General features: G+C 43.7%; 1 protein-coding gene across 8 annotated transcripts in view; it reads left to right on the forward strand.

Moving 5' to 3' along the window:
* The window catches only part of LOC132385071 (proprotein convertase subtilisin/kexin type 7-like), a 310,522-nt gene that overhangs the window by 12,263 nt on the left and 270,830 nt on the right, over positions 1 to 27,429 (forward strand). For 4 of the 8 annotated variants that reach the window (XM_059956777.1, XM_059956783.1, XM_059956780.1 and 1 more), the window contains exon 2: positions 19,115 to 19,196. The exons of the other annotated variants lie outside the window; for them this stretch is intronic. The gene's annotated coding sequence lies outside the window, so the exon portion shown is untranslated. The remainder of the gene's footprint in view (positions 1 to 19,114; positions 19,197 to 27,429) is intronic. 8 annotated transcript variants of the gene reach the window in all.

The following is a 27,429-nucleotide window of genomic DNA, read 5'->3' on the forward strand; positions in this document are numbered from 1 at the left end:
GCAATTGGAAATTTTGTCCATTCTTGCTTGATATAAGACTTCAGCTGCTCAGCAGTCCGTGGTCTCCGTTGTCCGATTTTCCTCTTCATGGTGCGTCTTCATTTTCAATAGGAGATAGATCTGGACTGGCAGCAGGCCAGTCAAGCACACGCACTCTGTGTCTACAAAGCCACGCTGTTGTAACCCGTGCAGAATGTGGCCTGGCATTGTCCTGCTGAAATAAGCATGGACGTCCCAGGAAGAGACGTCGCCTTGATGGCAACATATGTCTCTCTGAAATCCTAATATACGCTTCAGAGTCAATGGTACCTTCACATACATGCAACTCACCCAAGCCGTGGGCACTGATGCACCCCCATACCATCACAGATGCTGGCTTTTGCACCTTTCGCTGATAACAATCAGGATGGTTGTTTTCATCTTTGGCACGGAGAACTCGACCCCCATTTTTTCCGAAAACTTGCTGAAATATGGACTCATCTGACCACAGCACACGGTTCCACAGTCTTTCGGTCCATCTGAGATGAGCTCGGGCCCACAGAACTCGCTGGGGTTTCTGCATAGAGTTGATGTATGGCTTCCTCCTTGCATAATACAGTTTCAAGATGAATTTCTGGATGCAGCGACGGACTGTGTGAAGTGACAATGGTTTTCTGAAGTACTCCCGAGCCCAGGTGGCTATAATTGTCACAGTAGCATGGCAGTTTCTTAGGCAGTGCCGCCTGAGGGCTCGAAGATCACGCGCATTCAACAGTGGTTTCCAACCTTGCCCTTTACGCACTGAGATGTCTTTGAATTCTCTGAATCTTTTCACAAAATTATGTACTGTAGATGTTGAAAGACCTAAATTCTCTGCAACCTTGCATTGGGAAATGTTCCTTTTGAACTGACTAACAATTCTCTCACAAATTTTGGCACAAAGGGGTGAGCCACAACCCATCCTTGCTTGCAAAGATGGAGCCTTTGATGGACGCTACTCTTATACCCAGTCATGATACCTCACCTGCTACCAATTAGCCTGCTTAATGTGGAGTCTTCCAAACCAGTGTTACTTGAATATTCTGTGCACTTTTCAATCTTATTTTAATTCTGTTTCAACTTTTGTTGAGTGTGTTGCAGCCATCAAATTCTAAATTTGTGTATATTTACAAAATACAATTAAGTTGGTCAGTAAAACTATTGAAAATCTTTTCTTTGTACTTTTGTCAGTTAAATAAAGGTTAACGTGAATTAACATATCACAGATTTTTGTTTTTATTGCATTTTGGAAAATATCCCAACTTTTCTGGAAATGGCACACACACAATGCTGGTGGAACACAGCAGGCCAGGCAGCATCTATAAGGAGAAGCACTGTCGACGTTTCGGGCCGAGACCCTTCGTCTGGACTAACCGAATGGAAAGATAGTAAGAGATTTGAAAGTAGTTGGGGGAGGGGGAAATGTGAAATGATAGGAGAAGACTGGAGGGGGTGGGATGAAGCTAAGAGCTGGAAAGGTTATTGGCGAAAGTGATACAGAGCTGGAGAAGGGAAAGGAGGCCTTGGGAGAAAGAAAGGGGGAGGGGGGGAGTACCAGAGGGAGATGGAGAACAGGCAGAGTGGTGGGCAGAGAGAGAGAAAAAAACAACTAAGTACGTCAGGGATGGGGTAAGAAGGGGAGGAGGGCCATTAACGGAAATTAGAGAAGTCAATGTTCATGCCATCAAGTTGGAGGCTACCCAGCCGGTATATAAGGTGTCATTCCTCCAACCTGAGTTTGGATTCATTTTGACAGTAGAGGAGGCCATGGATAGACATATCAGAATGGGAATGGGACGTGGAATTAAAATGTGTGGCCACTGGGAGATCCTGCTATCTCTGGCGGACCGAGCGTAGGTGTTCAGCAAAACGGTCTCCCAGTCTGCATCGGGTCTCACCAATATATAAAAGGCCACACAGGGAGCACAGGATGCAGTATACCACACCAGCCGACTCACAGGTGAAGTGTCGCCTCACCTGGAAGGACTGTCTGGGGCCCTGAATGGTGGTGAGGGAGGAAGTGTAAGGGCAGCTGTAGCACTTGTTCTGCTTACAAGGATAAGTGCCAGGAGGGAGATCGGTGGGAAGGGATGAGGGGGGGACGAGTGGACAAGGGAGTCATGTAGGGAGCGATCCCTGTGGAAAGCAGAAAAGGGGGGGGGGGGAAGATGTGCTTGGTAGTGGGATCCCGTTGGAGGTGGCAGAAGTTACAGAGAATTATACGTTGGACCTGGAGGCTGGTGGGGTGGTAGGTAAGGAAAAGAAGAACCCTATCCCGAGTGGGGTGGCAGACGGATGGGGTGAGGGCAGGTGTGCGGGAAATGGGAGAGATGCGTTTGAGAGCAGAGTTGATGGTGGAAGAAGGGAAGCCCCTTTGTTTAAAAAAGGAAGACATCTCCTTCGTCCTGGAATGAAAAGCCTCATCGTGAGAACAGATGCGGCAGAGACAGAGGAATTGTGAGAAGGGGATAGCATTTTTGCAAGAGACAGGATGGGAAGAGGAATAGTCCAGGTAGCTGTGAGAGTCTGTAGGCTTATAGTAGATATCAGTAGATAAGCCTTCTCCAGAGATGGAGACAGAAAAATCAAGAAAGGGGAGGGAGGTGTCAGAAATGGACCAGGTAAATTTGAAGGCAGGGTGAAAGTTGGAGGCAAAGTTAATGAAGTCACCGGGCCACATCTGGTTTTCTGGTATTCCTGGCTATTTACTTTCTCCTTTAAGGCAGTCACAAATTAATTTCTTTAATTCCTCTGCTATTTCTTTTCTCCTTATTATAAATTCTCTCACCTCTATCTGGAAAAAAACCATTTTCTTTTGCCAGACTTTTTATTGCAAACAAAACTACAGAAAACTTTACACATTTTGCAGTTTCTTACCAGGTCATTGATGCACAGTTGCAAGAAAAAGTTTGTGAACCCTTTGCAGTTACCTGGTTTCCTGCATTAATTACCCTTAAAATGTGGTCTGATCTTCATCTAAGTCACTGCTTGAACTAGTAACACACAAAAAATTGCACTTCTTCTCATCTATACTTGATACACCATTTAAACGATCATAGTCTTAAGTTCAAATGCTATTTGGAGTCAGGTGTTCCAATCAATGAGATGAGATTGGAGGTGTGGGCTGCAGAGGTGTCCTGCCCTATAAAAAAAGACACAAAAAGACAGGCTACTGATAGAGCCTGCTCTTCTCAGGAAAGATGTTTATGTGCATCAAGACTCGATCAAAATAACTTTCAGAGGACCTTAGAAGAAGAACTGTAGAAATGCGTGAAGTTGGAAAAGGCTACAAAAGAATTTCTAAAGACCTGAGTGTTTATCAATCCACAGTAAGAGAAATTGTCTACAAATGGAGAAAATTCAGTACCATTGCTACTCTTGAGTACAACATGCATTGCTGAAGGAGGTGAAAAAGAACCCAGGAGTAACAGCAAAAGATCTGTAGAAATCTCTAGAACTTGCTAAAGTCTCTGTTCATGTGTCCATTGTAAGAAAAACACTGAACAAGAATGGTGTTCATAGAAGGACAACACGGAGAAAACCACTGCTCTCTTTAAAAAAAAAACCATTGCTGCACGTCTCAAGTTTGCAAAAGATCACTTGAGACTATACTTCTGGGACAATGTTCTGTGGACGGATGAGACAAAATCATCTCAAAACATCGCTGATTGCCCAAAACATCAACTCTTCGTCCCCTATCTACAAATGTTAAACATAGAGCAGTACAGTACAGTACAGGCCCTTTGGCCCACAGTGTTGTGCTGACTCTTAAACCTTGCCTCCCTTAAATTCCTCCATGTACCTGTTTAGTAGTCTCTTAAATTTCACTAGTGTATCTGTCTCCACTGACTCAGGCAGTGCATTCCACGCACCAGCCACTCTCTGAGTGAAAAACCTTTCTCTAATATCCCTCTTGAACTTCCCTCCCCTTACCTTAAAGCCATGTCCTCTTGTATTGAGCAGTGGTGCCCTGGGGAAGAGGCGCTGGCTATCCATTCTATCTATTCCTCTTAATTCTTGTACACCTCTATCATGTCTCCTCTCATCCTCCTCCTCTCCAAACAGTAAAGCCCTAGCTCCCTTAATCTCTGATCATAATCCATACTCTCTAAACCAGGCAGCATCCTAATAAATCTCCTCTGTACCCCTTCCAATGCTTCCACATCCTTCCTATACTGAGGTGACCAGAGCTGGACACAGTACAAGTGTGGCCTAACCAGAGTTTTCTAGAGCTGCATCATTACATCATGTCTCTTAAACTCTATCCCTCGACAAATGAAAGTTAACACCCCATAAGCTTTCTTAACTACCCTATCTACCTGTGAGGCAACTTTCAGGGATGTGTGGACATGTACCCCCAGATCCCTCTGCTCCTCCATACTACCAAGTATCCTGCCATTTACTTTGTACTCTGCCTTGGAGTTTGTCCTTCCAAAGTGTACCACCTCACACTTCTCTGGGTTGAACTCCATCTGCCACTTCTCAGCCCACTTCTGCATCCTATCAATGTCTCTCTGCAATCTTCGACAATCCTCTACGCTATCTACAACACCACCAACCTTTGTGTCATCTGAAAACTTGCCAACCCACCCTTCTACCCCCACATCCAGGTCATTAATAAAAATCACGAAAAGTAGAGGTCCCAGAACAGATCCTTGTGGGACACCACTAGTCACAACCCTCCAGTCTGAATGTACTCCCTCCACCACAACCCTCTGCCTTCTGCAGGCAAGCCAATTCTGAACCCACCTGGACAAACTTCCCTGGATCCCATGCCTTCTGACTTTCTGAATAAGCCTACCATGTGGAACCTTGTCAAATGTTCCCTGACCCAAGTTCCTCCATCATTGTGTGTGTTACTTTTGACAAATCTGTTGGATCTGTGACAGAGAAACCAGCAGAATAGATGAATCGGAACCAGTTGATGTAATATAGACATTCAGAAGACTTTTGCCACATACACAGTTAATCAAATAAAAATTAGAACATGAAAATAGGAGGTGGGGTGGTAATGTACAAGCATCAATTAATAACTGGTCAATCAGAACATAGAGTAAAAGAACAAATAGGTCATTTACAGAAATGAACCACCCATTACAGTGAACAGCTTTTAAACCTCAACTGAGAAATGCTTGAGATAAAAGTTGTTAGTTACAAGGAAAGGACAGCAGAGGGGGAAAGAGCAATAGTAAGAAACTGGGAGGTGATAGATGAAGAAGGAATCTAATAGGAGAGGACAGCAGGCCTTTGAAGGAAGGAAGAAGAAGGGGAACCAGAGGGAGGTGATGGGTAGGAAAAAGAAATAAAAGGAAAGTCTGATAGGGTGCGGACTGAAAAACACAAGGTAATGCCAACTGTGAAGGGACAGGAAAGTCTAATGAATATCTTCTCTCAGTTTTAATGAAAAGTTATAGACCTGAAACTTTCTTCACAGATGCTACCTGACCTGTTGAGTGTTTCTATTAATCCTGAGCATGGGACAGATATTGGCCTGGATGCTGAGAAAAAAGCTTCTCTTCTCCTGTGAAAGAACACCACAGGGTCTTTGGGGTCCACTTGGTACAGTAGATTGGCAATTGGTTTAACATGTATCGCACCCTCCAACAGGTCCATTTTGGAAACTTGAGAAAATATACATAAGACAATAAATGAAATTGAAATTACCAAAATACCACAAAACCATTAGACATAGGAGAAGAATTATGTCACTCAGCCCATTGAGTCTGCTCCACCATTCATCATGGTTGATTTTTTTCCCTCTCAACCTCATTCCTCTGCTTTCTCCCCATAACCTTTGATACCCTTACTAATCAAGAACCTATCAACTTTCCACTTTCAATATATCCAACTACTTGACCTCCATAGCAGTCCATTAAAAAAGAGTTTCAACTCTCCTTGCTCCATCTCCCTGTGTCACACCTCTCCAGCATATAGGAATGGAAGATCTTTCTTTGCCACTCTATAGCACCCTTCATTTTCCTTTTGGGGGAGGCAAACATTAAGATAGCTATACAGACATAATGCTGGAGGAACTCAGCAGCATTTAAGGCAGGGGGGGGTAATAGTGGACATTTCAGGCGAAAACCCTTTTATCAAATCCAAAACATCAACTGTTTATTCATTTCCATAGATACTGCCTGACCTACTGAGTTCCTCCAGCGTTTTATGTGTGCTGCTCTGGATTTCCAGCATCTGCAGACTCTCTTGTGTTTTTGTATGAAGATAGCTAGCAAAGTACTTTAGAAGTGTGATCCTTATTGAAATTATGTAATATTGCAGCCAAGTTGTGCACAGTAACATCCTACTAAATGAAAAATTGTCAAAATTGTCAACATCTATTGTGATGTTGAGTTGGTGGGGGGAGGGGTGAATTGACAAAGTAACTGGGAATAACTGCCTAACTCAAGAAGCAAGATTCTGCAGATGCTGAAAACCTTGAGCAACACTGCCCTCTATAGATCTTGCTGAGTTCATCCAACATTTTGTGCACACAGTCGGCAGGGATTGGTTCTGGGACCCCCCGCCACCGCGGTTACCAAAAAACACAGATGCTCAAGTCCCTTATTTAACCTGTCTGTGTGGTGGCCTTTAGGACCCAACAGAACCCCGGACCTTATTTAACCTGTCTGTGTGGTGGCCTTTAGGACCCAACAGAACCCCGGACCTTATTTAACCTGTCTCAGTGCGGTGGACTTTAGGACCTGGCCCAGCTCTGAATCCACAGTGTTTCTGTTCATAAAAATAATCATGATTGAAAATAAAGTGGAAGTAATAAAGCGATCGGAAAGAGGTGAAATGCCATCAGTCATTGGAAGAGTGTTGGGCTACAGTCGGTTAATGATCGGAACAATTATAATGGAGCATGTGAAAGGCCCTGCCCCGATGAAAGCTACAATTATTACTAAGCAATGCAGTGGTTTAATTATTGAAATACATACATTTCTTAAGTGTTTTATATGCATAGAAAGGTAAAACATATACCATATACTAAGACAAATGTTTGATTAACTGACGCTAAATAATACCAGATGTACCTGTTCTGATTTCAAATCCAACTTAAAGACGGACTCAAGAACTGAACTCGTTCATAACCCGGGGACTGCCTGTGCTTTTAAATCACCTCTAGATTACTTATAATAATACAATGTAAATACTATGTAAATAGTTGTTATACTATATTGTTTAGGGAATAATGGCAAGAAAAAAATAGTCTCTATATGCTCAAACAACGAGTTCTGGAGAGAGAACTTCCGGGTTTTCCTGATCCGCAGTTCGTTGAATCCACGCATGCAGAACACGCGGATAAGGAGGGCGGAATGTATAACTCACTAACTCCCTTCCAGTTAAATGTTGCAGGAACATTGACATCTGCTTGCAAGAGTAGGCAATGCAACACTCCTTCAATATTGCACTGGGCAACCAGCCTGGATTTGTGCACCAACTCATGTGAGTCATTATTTGAGAAGATGTCACATAACAGTGTACACTCACATTGCTTGGACACTATGGCATACTGACGTCATCACTCAAAAACAAAATTGACTCAAGGACTTGAAGCAACTTCAAGAATCTGGGACAGTATCGACACTTCTGTTTTAAGACTGTAACTAATATGAAAGGGCATAATTTTAAGGAGAGTGGAGGAAAGTACAGGGAAGATGTCAGAGGCAAGTATTTTTTTAATTACACAGAGTGGTGGATGTGTGGAAAACCCTACCAGAGGTAGCAGAAGAAATAAAATACATTAGGGACATTTAAGAGATTTTTAAATCATCACATTAACAATTGAAAAATGGTGGATTATGTAGGAGGGAAGGGTTTGAGTGATCTTTGAGTACGTTAAAAGTGTCAGCATAACATCATGGGCTGGAGGGCCTGTGTTCTCAAACTAAAATTAAGTCATTAGCGTTCGAAACAAAAATAATTTGGATTAGGAAAGAGCAGAGAGAGAAATCATGGGAAACAGAAGGCTTCTATAATCACTTGCTCAGTTCAAAATGAATGAAATGAAGCAGAATGTGGCACAGGAATGACTGATGAGGGGACCTTGTCTCAGAACAAGACAATTCATTTATGAACATTGCTGCAGGAGGCAACTAAGAGCACAATCTCCAAGGACAATGACTCACCTTCCTTCCAAAACACGCTGTTCTCTTAAAAAGCAGAGCACTATAAAGAACTCGCCATTCAAACTATTTCACCCAATGCACACAGTCCTTGCAGAGGGAACCTCCATTTCTTCACCAGGCAATCACCTCATTTAAATTGAGGTCCACTGCCCAAGGATTGTGGTATTACCAATCGGCATTTGGGATTGATTAGTAAGGGCAAATTAAAGGAAGGCAGGGGCAAGCACAGGAGCCAATGTCTGTCACCTGAATGTACATAAAGCAGTGACCTTGAAGCTTTAGCTCTGAGGCTTCAGTCAGAGAAGACAAAGGGAAAAAAAGCTCAAGTTTTTTTCCCTCTCTTCTACATCTCCTCAGCTAGGACAGTAAAGATTCCAAGTAGGAAAGTGAAATGCTCCTTTTACGGGGATGTGGGAAGGCAGGGAGACCTCCACTATCCCTGACCACTACAACTGCGAGAAGTGCATCCAGCTACAGCTTCTAACAAGCCACGTTAAGGAGTCGGAGCTGGGACTGGATGAACTCCGGATTATTCGGGAGGCTGAAGGGGTGACAGACTGGACATATAGAGGTAGTTGCACACAAAGTGCAGGACACAGGAAGGGTGAACAGCCAGAAGTTGTGTTCCATATAAGTACCAATGACGTTGTAGGATGAGTGACGAGGTTCTGTAAAGTGAGTTCATGGGCAGGACCTCCAGGGTTATGATCTCAGGATTGCTGCCTGTGCCATGTGCTAGTGAGGCCATAACTGGGAAGATTATACAGTTTAATACGTGGCTAATGAGTTTGTGTAGGAGGGAGGACATTAGGTATTTGGATCATTGGGCTCTCTTCTGGGGAAGGTAGGACCTGTACAGATGGAACAGTTTGCATTTGACTAGAGGGAGACTAACATCATAGCAGGAAGATTTGTTAATGCTGCATGGTGTGGTTTAAACTAGAGTTGCAGGGGAATGGGAACCAAAGTGCCAGAACAGTTAGTGGAGAGGTTGTGGAGACAGATGTCGGTAAGACCTCAGACAGAGTCAGGAATCAAAAGGTTGAGCATGGTGCGACTGGGGTCTTGAGCTGTGTATATTTCAATGCAAGAAGATCGTAGGAAAAGCAGATGATAGTGTTACGAAGGATGAACAACTCTGATGGGCAGAAGGGTGCAGAGTCGCCCATGCCGCCGCCCCCCCCCCCCCCCCCCCACCTTTTGGAGAATCGCAAATCGCTACTATTTCGATGCTGCTACTAAGGAAGTAAGAGAGACAAAGGAAAGCTGCCAGGGCAGCTGTTATTGATAACAGCTCATGAAAGTTAATGAGAGAGAGACAGCTAAGAGGTACCCCATGGTGGAACGGCTCTTACTAACTAAAAAGGAGCAGAACCATTGATTACTGCTGTTGTCTTTTAGAGAAGGATTGTTTACTTGGTACTGTTCTATTCACTGAAACCTCTCGGGGGCAACCAGAGTGGGCTGATTTGATGGGTTACATCATCCCAACCTGATTGACACCTGAGACCCCGTGAGTGGGGATAAAAGTGAGGTCTGGGGTAACACCCCCCAGACGCACCAGGAGAAATGCTAGTGAGCATTAGAACCCCCACGAGACAGGGTGGGACATCAGAGACCGAACGAAGGGTCGGTAAATTTTAACACTCAGTGTTTATAGCGAGACCAGTGGGGGCTTGTGTGTGTGTCCACCCTTGCCTGGGTGACGAGTCCACCACGGAAGAACGTTCTAGCTAAAGGACGGACGGGTCATACTTGAATGGCCACAACAACGACACATCGACGGATCGAAATCGTAAAGGAAGGTTGGCAAAGACCATAGCTGTTACTGTTTGCGTGCTCACTTTCTCTTGTCTCTCTCTCTCTCCAATAATTGCAACACATCGACCGTCAACTACTGCAGCCTGCATGAACTGAACTGAACTTTATATTTCCATCTGACAATTCATTATCCCCTAGACAACAATAGAGCTTGTTTTATTATTGATTTTTATTATACCCGCACTTTTAGGTTTAGTATTGCTAATGTATATTATCTGTATATTTGCATTGATATTGTTTTGTATATTTTTACAAATAAATACTGTTGAAAATAGCATCACCAGACTCCAACGGACACTTCTATCTTTGCTGGTAAGACACCCAGTTACGGTGTACGTAACAATAGTGCTGAAGATAAGGTAGCTGGTTTTCAAACAGAGACAATGTGTAGTGAAGAGAGACTGTTAATAAGGCAAAATTGTAGTCAACGGGATGAGTTGCAAAGTAAAAGGTGAATACAAGACTGAAGGTGTATCTGAATGCGCGCAGTATACAGAATGAGGTAAATGAACTTGCAGCACAGTTGCAGGTTGGCAGGTATAATGTTGTAGGCATTCACTGAGTCATGGCTGAAAGATTATAGATGGGAGCTGATGTCCAAGGATATACATTGTATTGAAAGGACAGGCAGGAAGGCATTGCTCTGTTGGTAAAAATTGAAATCAAATCATTAGAAAGAGGTGACATAGGGTCAGAAGGTTTTGAATCATTGTGGATAGGGCTAAGGAACTGCAAGGGTGAAAAGACCCTAATTGGAGTTGTACACAGACCTCCAAACAGCAATAAAGATGTAGTCTACAAATTACAATGGGAGATAGAAAATGCATGCCAAAAGGGCAATGTTACAATAGTCACGGGGAATGTCAATATGAAAGTAGATTGGGAAAATCAGGTTGTTGCCGGATTACAGGAGGGGAAATTTCTAGAATGCCTATTGGATGACTTTTTCGTGCAGCTCTTGGTTGAGCCCACTAGGGGATCAGCTATTCTGGGTTGGGTGTTGTATAATGAACCAGAATTGATTAGAGAGCTTAAGGTAAAAGAACTATCATTAGGGTAAGTGATCATAATATGATTTAATTCACCCTGAAACTTGAGAAGGAGAAGCTAAAGTCAGATGTATCAGTACTACAGTAGAGAAAAGGGAATCACAGAGGCATGAGAGGGGAGTTGGCCAGAGTTGATTGGAAAAGAACACTGGCAGGGATGACAGCAGAGCAGCAATGGCTGGAATTTCTGGAAGCAATTCAGAAGGTGAAGAGTAGATACATCCCAAAGAGGAAGAAGCATTTTAAAAGAAAGATGACACAACGTTGGGTAACAAAAGTCAAAGCCAACATAAAAGCCAAAATGAAGGCATACAATAGAGCAAAGTTAGTGGGAAGTTATTGGAAAGCTTTTAAGAACCAACAGAAGGCAACTAAAAAGTAATTTTAGTTACTTTGCATCAGCCTTCACTGTGGAAGACTCTAGCAATTTGGTGGAAGTTCCAGGTGTCAGGGGTCATGAAATGTGTGAAGTTGCCATAACTAGAGAGAAGGTTCTTGGGAAACTGAAAGGTCTGAAGGAAGATAAGTCACCTGGACCAGATGGTGTACACCCCAGAGCTCTGAAAGGGTGGCTGAAGTGATTGTGGAGGCATTAGTAATGATCTTTCAAGATTCACTAGATTCAAGAATTGTTCTGGAAGACTGGAAAATTGCAAATGTCACTCCACTCTTCAAGAAGGGAGAGAGGCAGATGAAAGGAAATTATAGGCCAGTTAGTCTGACCTCCATGGTTGGGAAGATGTTGGAGTCCATTATTAAGGATGAGGTTGCAGGGTAATTGAAGGCACATGATAAAATAGGTCGTAGTCAGCATGGTTTCCTCAAAGGAGAATCTTGCCTGACAAATCTGTTGGAATTCTTTGAAAAAATAAACAGGATACACAAAGGAGAATCACTTGATGTTGTATATTTGGATTTTCAGAAGGCCTTTGACAAGGTGCCACACAAGAGGATGCTTAACAAGCTACGAGCCCATGGTATTACAGGAAAGATTCTAGCATGGATAGAGCAGTGGCTGATTGGCAGGATGCAAAGGGTGGGAATAAAGGGAGCCTTTTCTGACTGGCTGCTTGTGACTAGTGGTGTTCCACAGATATGAATTGGGACTGATTCTTTTTACATTATATGTCAATGATTTGGATGATGAAATTAATGGCTTTGTTGCAAAGATTGCAGGTGATATGAAGACAGGTGGAGGGGCAGGTAGTTTTGAGGAAGTAGAGAGGCTACAGAAGGACTTAGATTAGGAAATGGGCAAAAAATATGGCAGATGGAACACAGTGACTGGAAGTGTATGGTCATGCACTTTGGTAGAAAAAATGGAGAGAAAATACAAAAATCCGAGGCGCAAAGTGACTTGAGAGTCCTTGTGCAGGATTCCCTAAATGTTAGCTTGCAGGTTGAGTCTGTGGTGAGGTTAGCATTCATTTCAAGAGGACTGGAATATAAAAGAAAGGTGTAATGTTGTAACATTATAAAACACTGGTGAGGCCTCACTTAGAGTATCCTGAGCAGTTTTGGGCCCCTTATCTTAAAAAGGATGTGCTGAAACTGGAGAGGGTTCAAAGCAGGTTCACAAAAATTATTCCAAGATTGAATGGTTTTTGTCATATAAAGACCCTTTGGCTCTGGTCCTGTATTCACTGGAATTCAGAAGAATGAGGGGTGACCTCATTGAAAGCCATCGAATGGTGAAAGGCCTTGATAGTGTGGAGAGAAAGTTTCCTATGCTGGGAGAGTCTAAGACTGGAGGACACAGCCTCACAATAGAGGGGTGCCCTTTTAGAACAGATGAGGAGGAATTTCTTTAGCCAGCAAGCTGTGAATCAGTGGAATTCGTTGCCACAGGCAGCTTTGGAGGTCAAGTCTATCTATATCTACCCATCTATGTACTTCATATATAACACACACACACACACACACACACACACACACACCCCCATTTCCAGGGAAAAAAACGAGGAAATCTGCAGATGCTGGAAATTCAAACAACACACACAAAATGCTGGTGGAACACAGCAGGCCAGGCAGCATCTATAAGGAGAAGCACTGTTGACGTTTCAGGCCAAGACTTTTCGTCAGGACTAACTGACAGGAAAGATAGTAAGAGATTTGAAAATGTTGGGGGGAGGGCGAAATGCGAAATGACAGGAGAAGACCGGAGGGGGTGGGATGAAGCTAAGAGCTGGAAAGGTTATTGGCAAAAGTGATACAGAGCTGGAGAAGGGAAAGGATCATGGGATGGGAGGCCTCCGGAGAAAGAAAGGGGGAGGGGGGGAGCACCAGAGGGAGGTGGAGAACAGACAGAGTGATGGGCAGAGAGAGATTTTTGATTAGGTGTGGTCAGGGTTATTGCTGATAAGCTATAGATGAAGATATCTGGTTGATTAATGTGGGACTGCAACTGTGTCCTTGACTTCCTCATTGGGAGATTATAGTCAGTACAGATCAGTAATAACATCTCTTCCTTGCTGATAACCGACACTTGCGCACCTCAGGGATGTGTGCTTAGGTCATTCAAGACAGTGTAGCTAGGCACAGCCCAAATGTCAACTAAATTGACTGATGACAGCACTGTTGTTGGTAGAATCTCAGATGGTGATGAGGGAGCGTACAGGAGTGAGATACATCAACTAGTTGAGTGCTGTCTCAACAATGACCTTGTCAGCAAGACCAGGGTATTGACTGTGTACCTCAGGAAGAGGAAGTTGAGAGAACACACCAGTCCCCACTGAGGGGCCAATAGTTGAAAGGGTGAGCATCTTCAGGTTCCTGGGCATCAACATCCCAGAGATCTATCTTGAGCCCAACACATTGATACAATCATGAAGAAGGCACGCCAGAGGCTATACTTAGCAGTTTGAGGAAATTTAGTATACCACCAAAGAATCTAGCAAATTTCCACAGATGTACCATAGAGAGAATTCTGACTGGTTGCATCCCCACCTGGTATGTAGCTTCCAATGTGCAGGAACAAAAGAGGCTACAGAGGGGTGTAGACTCTGCCAGTTTCATCACAGGCACAGTTCTCCCCACCATTGAGGACATCTTCAAATGGTGGTGTGTCAAGAAGGTAGCATCCATTAGTAAGGATCCTTATATCTGAGACATGCCCTCTTCTTATTACTGCCATCAGGGAGGTGGCATAGGAGCCTGAAGACACACACTCAATGTGTTAGGAACAACTTTTTCCTCCTGAAAGGAGAAAGATTTCTGAAAGGTCCAAGAACACTACTTCACTATTCCTCTTTCATGCTATATTTGTTTATTTGTAAATTAGTTATTTTTATGTCTTTGCACTGTACTGCTGTCACAGGACAACAAATTTCATGATCTACATCAGTGATAATAAATCTGATTCTTGTCCTGGCTAGAGAGAGTGGTCTTGTTCAGGTGAAAATACTTGTCTAATATAACTTTTAGTTGATGCTGTGTTAGGCCAGAAAAGAGTAACATGTGAACATTGAGCTTTAAGGGGCTATTTTTTCCTTTGCTTAATGTCTTTATAGCATTTTGTTTAATTTAAAATTAATCTGTGAAATATGTTGGCACAACTCTGGTTTCTTCCATAAGCAGTGCACTTGCGTACAGAAAGTGGTGGATACAGCCCAGTCCATCACGGGCAAAGCCCTCCCCACCATTGAGCACATCTACAAGCAGCACTGCCACAAAAAAGCAGCATCTGTCTTTGAGGACCCCAACCACCCAGGCCATGCTCTCTTCTCACCACTGCTATCGGGAAGGAGGTACAGGAGCCTTAAGTCCAATACCACCAGGTTTAGGAACAGTTATCAGAATCAGGTTTATTATCACCGGCATGTGACATGAAATTTATTAACTTAGCAGCAGCAGTTCAATGCAATACATAATATAGCAGAGAGAGAAAAAATAATAATAATAATAATATAAAACATAATGCATAAACAAGTAAATCAATTATGTATATTGAATTAAAATATGTGCAAAAATACTGTATATTAAAAAAAAGTTAAATAGTGTCCAAAGCTTTAATGTCCATTTAGGAATCGGATGGCAGAGGGGAAGAAGCTGTTCTTGAATCTCTGAGTGTGTGCCTTCAGGCTTCTGTATCTCTTACCTGATGTTAACAATGAGAAAAGGGCATGCCCTGGGTGCTGGAGGTCCTTAATAATGGACGCTGCCTTTCTGAGACACCGCTTCCTAAAGATGACCTGGGTACTTTGTAGGCTGGTACCCAAGATGGAGCTGACTAGATTTACAACCCTCTGCAGCTTCTTTCGGTCCTGTGCAGTAGCCCCTCCATACCAGACAGTGATGCAGCCTGTCAGAATGCTCTCCACGGTACAACTATATAGAAGTTTCTGAGTGTATTTGTTGACAAGCCAAATCTCTTCAAACTCCTAGTAAAGTATAGCCGTTGTCTTGCCCCCTTTATGACTACATCGATATGTTGAAACCAGGTTAGATCCTCAGAGATCTTGACATCCAGGAACTTGAAGCTGCTCACTCTCTCCACTTCTGATCCCTCTATGAGGATTGGTATGTGTTCCTTCGTCTTACCCTTCCTGAAGTCCACAATCAGCTCTTTTGTCTTACTGATGTTGAGTGCCATGTTGTTGCTATGGCATCACTACACTAGTTGGCATTACCCTACAACAATGCTGGTTGAAGTCCCTGATGGTTAACTTCACACACTTGAACACTGAACTGATTCCACAACCGACGGACTCACTTTCAAGGACTCGGCAACTCACGTTCCCAATATTTATTATGAGTAGTAGTTTTATTTTTGTATTTGCAGTTTGTCTTTTGCACAATAGTTGTTTGTCAGTCTTTGTAGTTCTTCAATGATTCTATTGTAATTCTTTGTTCTACTGGGAATGCCTGCAAGAAAATGAATGGTGACATACACATACTTTGACAAGCAGTTTGATTTTAAACTTTGGACCCAATGAAAGATGAGAGGCTATTACACAGGATCTAGCCATTCTCTGTCCAGTGGCAACAGGATTCTCAATTATGGGCCTTCCCTGCAAAGTCTTTGCAATAGGTACACTAAGTTTCAGCCTATCTCTCAATTAGTACTCCTGCACTGGTTGGACCACTACTGTAGCAGTCAGCAGAGACACAGCTCACAGCATCAGTGCATGGATCTCACTATCTTTATCAGAACTGCCTGGCCCTATGAGAGAAGCACGTAGGGGTAACATTTAAACATCGAACTTGAAAGTTCGAGGTGGGGCAGTGTTGGATCTCCTGTTAGGGAATGCGATAGGTCAGCTGACAGATGTATGTGTTGGGGAGCATTTCGGGTCCAGTGATCACAGTAGCATTAGCTTCAATATAATTATGGAGAAGGACAGGACTGGACCTAGCGTTGAGATTTTTGATTGGAGAAAGGCTAACTTTGAGGAGATGCGAAGGGATTTAGAGAGAGTGGATTGGGTCAAGTTGTTTTATGGGAAGGATATAATAGAGAAATGGAGGTCATTTAAGGGTGAAATTATGAGGGTACACAATCTTTATGTTCCTGTTAGGTTGAAAGGAAAGGTTAAAGGTTTGAAAGCACCATGGTTTTCAAGGGATATTAGAAACTTGGTTCGGAAAAAGAGGGATGTCTACAATAGATATAGGCAGCATGGAGTAAAGGAATTGCTCGAGGAGTATAAAGAATGTAAAAGGAAACTTTAGAAAGAGATTAGAAAAGCTAAAAGAAGATACGAGGTTGGTTTGGCAAATAAGGTGAAAGTAAATCAGAAAGGTTTCTGCAGTTATATTAAAAGCAAGAGGATAGTGAGGGATAAAATTGGTCCCTTAGAGAATCAGGGTGGTCAGCTATGTGTGGAGCCGAGGGAGATGGGAGAGATTTTGAACGATTTCTTCTCTTCGGTATTCACTAAGGAAAAGAATATTGAATTGTGTAAGGTGTGGGAAACAAGTAAGGAAGTTATGGAACCTATGACAATTAAAGAGGTGGAGGTACTGGCGCTTTTAAGAAATTTAAAAGTGGATAAATCTCCAGGTCCTGACAGGATATTCCCCAGGACCTTGAGGGAAGTTTGTGTAGAGATAGCAGGAGCTCTGACGGAGATCTTTCAGATGTCATTAGAAATGGGGATTGTGCCGGAGGATTGGCATATTGCTCATGTGGTTCCATTGTTTAAAAAGGAATCTAGAAGTAAGCCTAGCAATTATAGACCTGTCAGTTTGACATCAGTGGTGGGTAAATTAATGGAAGGTATTCTTAGAGATAGTATTTATAATTATCTGGATAGACAGGATCTGATTAGGAGTAGCCAGCATGGATTTGTGCGTGGAAGGTCATGTTTGACAAACCTTATTGAATTTTTTGAAGAAGTTACAAGGAATGTTGACGAGGGTAACGCAGTGGGTGTAGTCTATATGGACTTCAGCAAGGCCTTTGACAAAGTTCCACATGGAAGGTTAGTTAAGAAGGTTCAGTCGTTAGGTATTAATGCTGGAGTAATAAAATGGATTCAACAGTGGCTAGATGGGAGATGCCAGAGAGTAGTGGTGGATAATTGTTTATCGGGATGGAGGCTGGTGACTAGCGGGGTGCCTCAGGGATCTGTTTTGGGCCCAGTGTTGTTAGTAATATGCATAAATGATCTGGATGATGGGGTGGTAAATTGGATTAGTAAGTATGCCGATGATACTAAGGTAGGAGGTGTTGTGGATAATGAGGTGGGTTTTCAAAGCTTGCAGGGAGATTTATGCCGGTTAGAAGAATGGGCTGAACGTTGGCGGATGGAGTTTAATGCTGAGAAGTGTGAGGTTCTACATTTTGGCAGGAATAATCCAAATAGAACATACAGGGTAAATGGTAGGGCATTGAGGAATGCAATGGAACAGAAAGATCTAGGAATAACAGTGCATAGTTCCCTGAAGGTGGAGTCTCATGTAGATAGGGTGGTGAAGAAGGCTTTTGGAACGCTGGCCTTTATAAATCAGAGCATTGAGTACAGAAGTTGGGATGTAATGTTGAAATTGTACAAGGCATTGGTAAGGCCAAATTTAGAATATTGTGTACAGTTCTGGTCACCAAATTATAGGAAAGATATCAATAAATTAGAAAGAGTGCAGAGACGATTTACTAGGATGTTACCTGGGTTTCAGCACTTAAGTTACAGAGAAAGGTTGAACAAGTTAGGTCTCTATTCATTGGAGCGTAGAAGGTTGAGGGGGGATTTGATCGAGGTATTTAAAATTTTGAGAGGGATAGATAAAGTTGACGTGAATAGGCTGTTTCCATTGAGAGTAGGGGAGATTCAAATGAGAGGACATGATTTGAGAGTTAGGGGGCAAAAGTTTAAGGGAAACATGAGGGGGTATTTCTTTAAGAGTGATAGCTGTGTGGAATGAGCTTCCTGTAGAAGCAGTAGAGGCCAGTTCAGTTGTGTCATTTAAGGTAAAATTGGATAGGTATATGGACAGGAAAGGAGTGGAGGGTTATGGGCTGAGTGCAGGTAGGTGGGACTAGGTGAGATTAAGGGTTCGGCACGGACTAGGAGGGCCGAGATGGCCTGTTTCCGTGCTGTGATTGTTATATGGTTATATGGAAAGTGTTTTTCTCTTGCTTGATGCATTTGCAGCATTTTGTTTAATTTTAAATTAATCTTTTGAGAGAGCAAGTCTTCTAACCCACTTCCAAAGCAATTTGAAAATAACTAGGGTATTAATTCAAAAGATTCAAGATTGTTTAATGCCATTTCCATTCCTAAGTGTAAAGGAGAACCAAGTAATTGTTACTCCGGATGTGATAAAGAACACAATAATAAAAAAAACACAATAGATGTATAAGATAGCATATATACATAGATTATATATCCATAAAGTGACGCAAGACACGGGTGTGACTGTACATAAGGTGACTGACAGGAAATAATAATGTAGTGATGGGGGTTGAGTTATTTGGTGGAGACATTGATCAGTCTTGCTGTTTAGGGCAAGTATCATAGTCATAAAGCATAGAAACAGGCCCTTCAGCTCACCAGTCATACCATCAACCTTTGCCAATTTTGTTGTTCTGTATTTGGTTCATTGCCTTCTGTATGGCAGCGATTTAGGTATTTGTATTTTCTTTCCTTTTGCATCAAGAGCTGTCAGGTCGCCAGAAAAGGTCATTGGCTGCAATCTACCATTACTGCAGGACTTGCCTGTGTCCAGGACAAAGAAGTGGGTAAGAAAAATCATTACGGACACTACCTGCCCTACAAATTGCATTTTCCAAAAGCTCCCTTGTGGAAAGGTCTGTAGAGCCATTAAAACAAACCCTTTATGCTATCTTAAAAGTTTCTTTCTCCAGGCAGTTAATCTGATAATCTAATCAATCATTCTAGTTTTTCCTCCTCCTCCCCTCTCCCCCCCCCACCATCACTGCACAACACTGTGAACACATTAAGCCACTGTTTACATTGCAGATACATGCTGGTATTTGTGCATGTTTCATATCTGTACTTTAACCTTTTACAGTAAAGTTGCTTAGCGGCATGGCTCAAAGGGCTGGAGAGGCTAATTTTGCGCTCTATCTCTAAATAAAATATAAAAAATAATTAAAATATTTATAATTTATCCTTTATAATTGTTCAAAGTTTATTGTTGCATTATAGGTGGGTGGACAGGTAGTTTTCAGGAGGTAGAGAGGCTACAGAAGGACTAAAACAGCTTAGAAGAATGGGCAAAGAAATGGCAGATGGAATACAGTGTTGGGAAGTGTATGGTCATGCACTTTGGTAGAAGGAATAAAGGAGGAGACTATTTTCTAAACAGAGAGAAAATTCAAAAATCAAAGGTGCAGAGGGACTTGAGAGTCTTCGTGTAGGATTCCCTAAAAGTTAATTTGTATGCACCCCCCGGGTCGCCTCAGGCTCGCTCAGCTCGTTCTCGTCTAGGGGGAGCAGCCTTCGGCCCCGCCAAACTGGGTAATCAGCTGGTGTGGATGCTGTGTGATGTCCCTGCCTCGCCAAAAAACAGACAGGACACCATATGTGATTAAATGATTACAATTTATAAAGATTACTTTAACTAAGTGATTAATAACGATACAGTATATATGAAGGAAAAGAAAATAAAGAAAAGGCGCCAAACTTATCAAAGTCCAAACCACTTCGTGCACAATCGTTGGAGCTCAATTACTGAAATCTTCTGGCCACCATTCAATCCTCTCCGAACTCCTCGACTCACAGCTCAGGACCACCAGAAATGGTCAACCAAGCACATCTATCTTTGTCTCCTCTCCTCGGGGTACCTCCTGGCCTCAGACCCCCGCTTGGGGTCCATTCCTCACCCAGTTTACAACATCGCGTCCTCTCTCTCTCACCCCCTCACGCTGATCTCCCCAAAAGCCCATGAACAATAGCTTACAGACTCAGAAGAAAGAACAACATTAATCCCAATTGGTTTACAAAGGAATACAATTCTCGTTATCAGTAAATTTTAACCCAAACAAGCTTCCAGCACTCTCTCGCAACAAAGAAGCATTCCTACTTTTAACAAAACAAAGAAGCCATTTTGATTAACATACACAGTAACAAAGAAAAAAGAAGAAACCCCCTTTACACTCTCCCCCCCACCAAATAAAAGTCATGTCCTCATGACTATTAAATAACTCGCCACCCTTCCTGCCAACGCACCCTAACCCAAACACAAACAGTGACCTCTCCTCCCCACACAGTAAACCTCACGCCCTGTTCCTCAGGCGCTACATAGGCCAACTTATCTGGGAGTTCCCTAACCCTCTGAGACCTCTGTACCCCCTCACCTAAACCCTTCAGGCTCGGACACAACTGGGGATACCTTGGGCCCGCTATCAACTCCTCTCTCAACCTCTCACTCATGCCCCCCACTGCACACAGTTAACCCTCCCCAGTACACTTGACTCAGTGGGAGAAGAGCCAAAGGTGGCATGTACCACACATCCAGCACATCATCCATCGAATCTGTATTCTTCCTCATTCCTGTGATCGGTAGCTGCTGTTTGATCTTCTCCAAACGGAAACACGTGGCCTGCACTGCTCCTGCAGTCTCTTCAGCCTCCTGCAATCGAAAGATCAGATTCTTCTCTGGCCCCTCCACCTCTCGCCACAGGCTCAGCAGTTCTGACTCAAGCGTCCTGACCATCTCAATCTGGGACGCAGTTACTCCAACAGCTTCTTCCACCCTGACCTGAAAAGCAGCAGTTAAAGATTGGTCAGCCTCCAGTTCAGTATTCACTGCACTTATCTCCAGCTTCTTCTTCCTCATGACTTCTTCCAGATCAACTTTCAGGCTTTGCACTTCATTTTGAACTGTCAATGGTCATCTTCAGGTTCCCTTCAAGCTTCTGCTTCCCTCTTCCGAGATTTGTCCGTAATTTCTTCACCTCCGCAAACTCCCCTCTCCAGGGTCTCAGTTTGCTGTTGCCCTCAGTCAGACAACTTTCTTTGTTTTCTCCAACTTGTAAGTCTTCCCACTGGTTCCAGATCACTCTCTCCAGTCTCTCCGTCTTCATTTCAAACTTGATTCCGTAGAGACAGTCACTCACGAGCTGCAACCTTCGCCAGCCCTGGCACGTGTCTAGAAAACACTTTAACTCTGTAGTTCTCAGCCGCTCCTGCAACGACCTCACTTCATATTCTCCTGAGGCAAATCCAAATACCAGGAGATCATCCACATACGCCAAAACTCCAAACACCTCCACATCCCCCGTGGTCTTCCATATGCCCCGCGGGAAGGTTGCAAGGGCTCCAGATATGCCCTGTGGCATCTTTTCGGACCGGAAGAATCCTAGGGAACTTATAACGGCCGTCTTCTCCTTGTTGGCCCCACTCATCGGGATCTGGCAACATCCACTCCTCAGATCCAGTACCTTAAACCACTTCGCACCACTCAGACAGGCCATCGTCTCTTTGGCCCTCAGGGCTATATTCTGGTCACTGACAGTGCACCACTTCAGCACAATATAATCCACACACATGCTGCTTATGTCTCCCACGGCTGTAGGGGCCAGTCGCCGCAACCTCTCTCTCACCGAGGTGTCTTCAGCGGTCAACTCCCCTCCCTCGTGGTATTTCGCAGCATCCACTAAGAGGGTCTCACCCTCAGATACTTCCCCCAGGCCGTACCACCACCGGCTCTCGGTTAAATTCGGTACCGGCCCAATGCTGCTACACATGTCCACACAAGCAGCTCGAAACTCTGGGTGCATCGACGATGCCTCCAAACAGCGCTCACCCACCTCCTCCGGGCAGGCCCCCAAGTGCACCAGCAGGGTGTTGGTCCTCTCCAGAACTGAAATGCTTCCCATCTCAACAATGTCCGGACACATCAGCATTAATGATTCACGAACATCAGGCACCCCCACATTGGTCTCTGAGAACTCCATTTTCACTGACCAATAACCATCGTCTGAATAACCACCGGCACTGGTACCCCAAATCTCCAATACCCTCAATGTCGTCAAGGGTAAATGCTTCCAATAACGGTTGTAAAACAAACTGTACAGCAACTTGACCTGCGCCCCGGTGTCGAGGATGGCTTTATCATGGCTTCCAACCATCCGTAACGACACCCGAGTACGTGGTCCCTCTAAGCCTTCAGGAATAGGGTCTGCTCCTTTCAGGAGTTCCTTGGTACATTGCTGGGAATGTGCTCCCCCAGAGACCCCAAGCCGTTCCCCCACTGGGCCTCTTCTAAGTTTCCTGACACCTCTCGAATCAACTGAACTACTGAGGGAGGAGCTGATCCCCTTAACAGATCCCCCTGGCACCGCAAGCAATTTATCTGGCCCCCTAGCCAAAAAAGATACCCTAAAAACTTTCCACCAACCTCCTGCCACAGATATGGTAAGCCCCCCAGCTGCGGCATTTGACCTCCAGTCAAACCAAACGCATTTTCCCACACTTTCACATCACTGGCAGCTGTCACTCCAAGGTAATTGTACCGGACAGTTGTAACAACGCCTACTCAAACTTTCAACCAATCCCTATCGTTTTCCCTCAGCCAAGCACTGCCACTCACCCAACAACTGAGAGGTCCGCTCCGCCCATGCCTCCCCCTTTATGGCTGGACATTATTCCCACAACTGGGTGGAGCCTACCACAGCTGAAACATCCCAACCTGTCATTCCTCACTCTCCCAACAGTATGGACAACCCATGGTCCCACCACCATTTCGTCAGCACTAGTCTGAACTCGAACAATGACCTCCGGGCTACCAACAACAGCCATCCCACCCAACACACATGCTGAGATAACCAGCAATCGCACATCCGCAAAGGCACACCAGCTCTCCGCCACAGACATAATTTAAAGAGGGCGATCACACAGCTTCCACAGAAAGCAATCCGGACGAGCACCTCACAATGCACCCCACTGTGTCGCCTCAGGCTCACTCAGCTCGTTATCATCTAGGGGGAGCAGCCTTCGGCCCCGCCAAACTGGGTAATCAGCTGGTGTGGATGCTGTGTGATGTCCCCGTCTCGCCAAAAAAACAGACAGGACACCATATGCGATTAAATGATTACAATTTATAAAGATTACTTTAACTAAGTGATTAATAATGATACAGTATATATGAAGGAAAAGAAAATAAAGAAAAGGCGCCAAACTTGTCAAAGTCCAAACCACTTCGTGCACAATCCTTGGAGCTCAATTACTGAAATCTTCTGGCCACCATTCGATCCCCTCCGAACTCCTCGACTCACAGCTCAGGACCACCCGAAATGGTCAACCAAGCACATCTATCTTCGTCTCCTCTCCTCGGGGTACCTCCTGGCCTCGGACCCCCGCTTGGGGTCCATTCCTCGCCCAGTTTACAGCATCGCGTCCTCTCTCTCTCACCCCCTCACGCTGATCTCCCCAAAAGCCCACGAACAATAGCTTACAGACTCAGAAGAAAGAACAACATTAATCCCAATTGGTTTACAAAGGAATACAACTCTCATTATCGGTAAATTTTAACCCAGACAAGTTTCCAGCACTCTCTCATAACAAAGAAGCATTCCTACTTTTAACAAAACAAAGAAGCCATTTTGATTAACATACACAGTAACAAAGAAAAAGAAGAAACCCCCTTTACATTCATTTCAAGAGGACTAGAAAATAAAAGCAAGGATGTAATGTTGAGACTTTATAAAGCACTGGTGAGGCCTCAGTTGGAGTATTGTGAGTAGTTTTGGGCCCTTATTTTAGAAAGGATCTGCTGAAATTGGAGGAGGGTTCAAGGGAGGTTTACAAAAATGATTCCAGGATTGAATGGCTTGTCATGTGAAGAGCGTTTGTTGGCTCTGGGCCTTTATTCACTGGAATTCAGAAGAATGAGGAATGGCCTATTGAATGGTGAAAGGTTTGACAGTGTATGTGGAGAGGATGTTTCTTTTGGTGGGAAAGTGTAAGACCAAAAGGCATGGCCTCAGAATAGATAGGAGTCCATTTAAAATGGAGATAAGGAGGAATTTCTTTAGACAGGGTGGTGATTCCGTGGAATTTGTTGCCACAGCCAGCTATGGAGGCCAAGTCATTGTGTATATTTAAGGCAGAGGTTGATAGATTCTAGATTGATTGAGGCATGAAGGAATATGAGGAGAAGGCAGGAGACTGGGGCTGAGAGGATAATTGGTTGAGAGGGAAAATGGATCAGCCATGATGAAATGGCAGAGCAGACTCTTTGGGCCGAGTGGCCTAAATCTGTTCACATCTCTTATGGTCTTGTGTCCAGCCATAAGACAAGGGAGGGATTAGGCCATTCGGCCCATTGAGTCTGCTCTGTCATTTCATCATGGCTAATCCATTTTCCCTCTCAACCCCAATCTCCTGCCTTCTGTAACCTTTCTCATCTTGACTAATCAAGAACCTATCAACCCTCGCCTTAAATACACCCAATGACCTGGCCTTTACAGCTGCCTGTGACAATGAATTCCATAGGTTCATGATTCTCTGGTGAAAGAAATTCCACCTTATCTCTATTCTAAACAGAAGTCCCTCTATTCTGTTGCACTGTCCTTTGGTCCTAGACTCCCCCACTATGATAAGATAACCCTTATGAAAACAGTTTCATTCTGGGAAATATTCTTGTGAACCACCGCTGACCGCTCTCTAATGTCAGCACATCTTTTCGGGAATGAGGGGCCCATAATTGCTTACAATACTCCAGGTGAGGGCTTACCAGTGCATTATAAAGTGTCAGCATTACATCCTTTTATAACTTAGTCCTCTTGAAATTAATGTTAATGTTGCATTTGCCTTCCTCACTACTGACAAAATGCACTTTAACCCTCAGGGAATTGTGCACGAGGACTCCCAAGTACCTTTGCACCTTGGATTTTTGAATTTTCTGTCTGTTGAGAAAATCGTCTACACTTTTATACCTACCCCTCCACCAATCTTCATATCATCCACAAATGCTATCAGTTCCGTCTTCCGAATCACTGATGTATAACGTGGTCCCAAAGCCAACCCCTGCAGAAAACCACTAGCCCCCGACAGCCAATGTTTTTTTGTTAAGCAGCCTCATGTGCGGCACCTTGTCAAAGGCCTTCTTAAAATCCAAATATACATCAACCAATTCTCCTTTGTCTATCCTGCTTGTTATTTCCTCAAGGAATTCCAATAGATTTGTCAGGTAAGATTTTCCCCCAAGAAAACCATGCTGACTTTGGCTTAGGTTATTCTGAGGCTGTGTCCTTTGGTCCTGGACTTCCCCACTATGATATGATAACCCTCAAATGAAAACCATTTCAAGTGCCCTGAAACCACATCCTTAACAATCAACTTCAACATCTTCCCAGCCACTGAGGTCAGACTAACTGGCCTATAGTTTCCTTTCTTCTGCCTCTCTCCCTTCTTGAAGAGTGGAGTGACATTTGCAATTTTTCAGTCCTCTGGAATCATGCTCTAATCTTGTGATTCTTGAAAGATCATTACTTATGCCGCCACAATCTCTTCAGCCACCCTTTCAGAACTCTGGAGTTCAGTCCATTTGGTCCAGGTGACTTATCTACCTTCAGACCTTTCAGCTTCCCAAGCACCTTCTTTCTCATACAGTCGGCCCTCCTTATCTGCGAGGGATTGGTTCCGGGACCCCTCGTGGATACCAAAAAATGCGGATGCTCAAGTCCCTTATTCAACCTGTCTCAATGTGGTGGACCTTCGGACCCAGCGGAACTCCAGACCTTATTTAACCTGTCTCAATGCGGTGGACATTAGGACCCAGCGGAACTCCAGACCTTATTTAACCTGTCTCAGTGCGGTGGACATTAGGACTGGGCGGTAGAGATCTGAATCTGCAGAGTTTCTGTTCACGAAAATAATCACGATCATGATTGAAAATAAAGTGGAAATAATAAAGTAATCAGAAAGAGGTGAAACACCAACGGTCATTGGAAAAGCGTTAGGCTACAGTCGGTCAACGATCGGAACAATTTCAAAGGATAAAGTGAGAAAGGCCCTGCCCCGATGAAAGCTCCAATTTTTACTAAGCAATGCAGTGGTTTAATTATTGGGTTTTGGGGTTTTGATCCTCCACATCAACCTGGCACGGTGGCGAGCGCACTCGAAAGTGGTCTGTCACTGGCTCGCACTTGGGAACGGTTCCCGAGCCCGGCGCTGAAACATACGTTCTTAAGTGTTTTATATGCATAGAAAGGTAAAATATATCCTATATACTGAGACAAACGTTTGACTGACACTAAATAATACCGGATGTACTTGTTCTGACTTACTTAGTAAGAGAACTTAGGGTTAGGGATTTTTTTTCAATCCCGATCCACAATAACCCCCACACGTCCTCCCGTATACTTTAAATCATCTCTAGATTACTTATAATACCTAATACTATGTAAATGCTATGTTATACTGCATTGTTTAGGGAATAATGACAAGGAAAAAAGTCTGTACATGCTCAAACAAGTGCTGGAAGAGTACTTCTGGGTTTTTTTGGATTCGCGGTTGGTTGAATTCGCGCATGCGGAACTCGCGGATAAGGAGGGCCAACTGTAATAGCAATTACACTCACTCCTGCCCCCTGATACTCTTTGGCCGTCTGGCATATTGCTAGTTTGTTCCACAGATGAAGGATCATAGCCAGAAACGTCGTCTGTTTACTCTTTTCCATAGATTCTACTGGCCGGCATTTTGCATGTTCCTCCAGCATTTTGTGTGTGTTACTTATTCAGTTCGGGTGCCATTTCTTTGTCCCCCAATACTACCTCCCTAACATCATTTTCCAGGGTCCGAGATCTACTCTCACTTCTCTTTTATACTTTATCTATCTGAAAAATCTTTTGGTATCCTCTGATATTATTGGCTAGCTTACATTCATATATCATCTTTTCCCTCCTTATCACTTTTTTAGTTGCCTTCTGTTGGTTTTTAAAAGCTTCCCAATCCTGTAACTTCCCACTAATTTTTGTAATACTACGTGCTCTCTCTCTTTTG

This window comes from Hypanus sabinus, chromosome X2, assembly GCF_030144855.1.
Source record: "Hypanus sabinus isolate sHypSab1 chromosome X2, sHypSab1.hap1, whole genome shotgun sequence".
In the NCBI taxonomy this organism is placed as follows: Eukaryota; Metazoa; Chordata; class Chondrichthyes; order Myliobatiformes; family Dasyatidae; genus Hypanus; species Hypanus sabinus.